The sequence below is a fragment of the Gekko japonicus genome, unplaced genomic scaffold, assembly GCF_001447785.1.
Source record: "Gekko japonicus isolate JY-2015 unplaced genomic scaffold, Gekko_japonicus_V1.1 scaffold1051, whole genome shotgun sequence".
Lineage (NCBI taxonomy): Eukaryota > Metazoa > Chordata > Lepidosauria > Squamata > Gekkonidae > Gekko > Gekko japonicus.
In genome coordinates this window covers 297934-301498 of record NW_015160868.1, presented here as the reverse complement: position 1 = coordinate 301498, position 3565 = coordinate 297934, and the positions used below count along the sequence as shown (strand labels likewise).

General features: G+C 47.9%; 1 protein-coding gene across 1 annotated transcript in view; it reads left to right on the top strand.

Annotated features, from left to right (window-relative positions):
- The window catches only part of RPGRIP1L (RPGRIP1-like), a 136609-nt gene that overhangs the window by 63053 nt on the left and 69991 nt on the right, over nucleotides 1–3565 (top strand). The window lies entirely within an intron of this gene.

Here is a 3565-nt window from a genome sequence, read left to right as displayed (position 1 = left end):
AAGAGCGGTATAGAAACATCCCCCCCCCCAAGATACATAAAAGAAGTGTCTTCCAAATCAGAATCAGCTGCAATCTTTATCAAGGAGTCCTTTTCTTTAAATGAAACTAAACTAGCTTCAGCTAGTCTCACCTTTGGCGCTTTGGTGTAGTGGTTAAGTGTGCGGACTCTAATCTGGGAGAACCGGGTTTGATTCCCCACTCCTCCACTTGCACCTACTGATGTGACCTTGGGTCAGTCACAAGCTCTGGCACAGCTGTCCTTGAAAAAGAGCAGTTTCTGTCAAGAGCTCTCTCAGCCCCACCCACCTCACAGGGTGTCTGTTGTGGGGAGGGGAAGGGAAAGGAGTTTGTAAGCCGCTCTGAGACTCCTTTGGGTAGTGAAGGGCGGGGTATAAATCCAATCTCTTCTCTTTTTCTTCTTCTTTCCAAATCATTTGAGCACAAAACAGTGCTCAGTGACTCTGCTGTCAGCTGATGAAGAAATAGCGTTCCCAGTTACTTGAGCTTGGAGGTTCCACTAAAAGCAGGCCATTTGGCTCCATATCTCCACGCCCTTCGAATTCCACAACGACGTAGAACTTTTTCATTGGCCAGATTTAATGTTATGCCGTCTGCAATCCTATGCGGAAGATTTCAAAAGGGGCCATATTCGGCTAGATATCGTCCCCGTCAGGGGTCATTTTGTAGAAAAAGAGGTGCAGGAGCTCATTAGCATAACTTATTAGCATATCTTATTTGCATATGCCACACCCCCTGACATCACCAGAAGTGTGTCAGAAGGCAACACCCACCGCTCGGGCTCCGCTGGACTGTTTTGGATTGCTAGCTATTGCGGTGGGGGGGGGACGGACGTGCAGATCTGTCCTCGGAGGAGGGAGAGCTGGTACCTGAAGGCGGGCCGGGGGGGGGGCTCTGCAACTTACCTGGCTGCTTCTTGCTCCTTGTGGCCTGACTGAGGGCTGCTGGGAGCAGGGGGTGGGGCTTGTTGCATGTGCCCGCCCCCTGGGCTCCTTACTGCCAAAGCTCCGCTCCTGTGCGCTCCTGCAGGAAATGACCCCTGGTCCCCGTAAGTCAAGTTGCATTGAGTCAATTTCACATATCCTTTTTGATTGTCCTTTTTATGTAGAAATTTGAACTAAATATCTAAACCCTATTTTGGCAAGTAAGACGGGATTCTCAGATCACGTTAAGGTTTCTTTTATCCTGAATGACTCCTCTCTGGATATGATTGAGGAGGTGGCTATATTTTTGCAGTGTACTGTAAAGTTGTGCTGTGATAAGATATGAAGAGTCAATTTGATGGTATATTTACCCAATTGTAACTTAAAAGCAATCTTTATTCTGTGTTCCATCTTATCTATTTTATATGCCAATAAAGGACTGATTGATTGATTAATACCTAACCGTGGTTAAGCAGGAGGGGAGGGGCGGGCTGGCATTGAGGTCTGGGACAAGGGCATAGACTAGAGGATGACCCAACAGAGTCTTTGAATGTAGCACACAGCAGAGCAAAGGGTGTCCCACTTTAGATAAGAAGAAGAGATTGGATTTATACCCCGCCCTTCACTACCCGAAGGAGTCTCAGAGCAGCTCACAATCTCTTTCCCCTCCCCACAACAGACACCCTGTGAGCAATGTTCCCTCTAAGCCGTGAAGTCTTGGGAGCAAACATTCTACTTTGTGAGCTACTGGCATTAAAGCTGTGAGCGAGCGATTTGGCTGTTGCATAAATCAGTTTGCTCTAGAGAGCCATCCTTCCTGAGCTAAGGCAATAATGTGTGAGCCGAAGGCTAAAAAATTGTGCGCTAGCTCACACTAACTCAGTTTAGAGGGAACACTGCCTGTGAGGTAGGTGGGGCTGAGAGAGCTCTTTCGAGGACTGCTCATGAGAGAACAGCTCTGAGACAACTTGTGACTGACCCAAGGTCACACCAGCAGCTGCATGTGGAGGAGTGGGGAATCAAACCCAGTTCCCAGATTAGAGTCCGCGCACTTAACCGCTACTCCAAACTGGCTCTCATAAAGCACATTGACAGCATCCATTGATAGTGCGATCCAAATTATTTTTTTTAAAATCAGTTTTTATTCTTTTTGTGCCAAAGTCATCGGCTGATTTTTTATTTTGTTTTTTTGGAGCTTTGGTATCCTGCCCGCCTCTTTCATTTTCTATTAAACTTCTCATTTAACAACATGTTTTTTGCTGTCAGATCTCGTTCTGCAAAGGTTACCTAACACTTCATCTGGGTTTTTCAAAGCTGGGTATTGCTGCCAGACTTCACAGTGGAGGACAGAGACTCTCTGGGTTTTTTAATGGAGTGTTTTATATTGCTTAATACTGTGTAAATTGTGCTAATGATCCTCTGGATCGTTTGATGCGCAAGATGAAGAGTACCACAAAACAGAACTGAAAGGGGGGGGAAGGGTGTTCCCATTTGATAAAGAAAATGTTTTCAGAAATGAGACATCTGGAACCCTTATTATTATTATTACTATTATTATAAAGCTGTGCTGGGATTTTAGATTAGGGATGTATGGATGCTTTCTCATTTCACTCAGTTTTTGCGTGATGTCAGGAAGACCATTTTCATCAGTCAAATGTTCCATTTTCACTGGTTTCTTTGACACCATCTTTACACTGTCTGCCATTTTATGCCATTTGTACTTGACACAAAAGTCAGTTTCAGTTGTAACAGCAATGGATTAGATGCCCTATGGATCTGGTCAACTATAGCAGTAGTACTTCCCTCTGGCATAGAACCTTGGTAGTGCGGGAAGGTGCCATCGTTGCCGCCACCTTTTGGCGACCCCGGAGGAGGAGGAGGAGATTGGATTTATACCCTGCCCTTCACTCGGAGTCTCAGAGCAGTTTACAAACTCCTTTCCCTTCTCCTCCCCACAACAGACACCCTGTGAGGTAGGTGGGCCTGAGAGAGCTCTGAGAAAACTGCCCTTTCAAGGACAGCTCTGACAGAACTATGGCTTGCCCAAGGTCATCCAGCAGCTGCAGGGGGAGGAGTGGGAATCAAACCCGGTTCTCCCAGATTAGAGTCCGCACACTTACCCACTACACCGAACTGGCTCATAGGGCAGAGGTGTCGAACTTATTTGTTACAAGGGCCAGATCTGACATAAATGTCCCTTTTTTCGGGCTGGGCCATGTCTGCCCTAAAACATAATGCCAGGTCCTGGAGATATAAACTGTATAAAGGACAGCAGCACATAAGCTCTGAGTTGGTGTATCCTCACTGCAAGGCCCCATGAGCTGGGAGGGGGGTACAAAGGAAAACCCACATGGGCGGGCTGGAGAGGCAGCAGCGCAGCACTAGGCAGACACTCCCACGATGCTTGGCTGCTGCAGATGAGGAGCAGCTCCTCCGAGGACTCCCTCCCTTGCACCAGTTGCTCACGGGCCGCATAAGAGCCCTGGACGGGCCAGTTCCGGCCCCCCGGGCCTTTTGTTTGGCACCCCCGCCATAGGGTTTTCAAGGCAAGAGATATTTAGAGGTGGTTTGCCATTGCCTGGCTCCGCATCGCAACCTTGGGCTTCCGGGGGGGGGGGGGGGG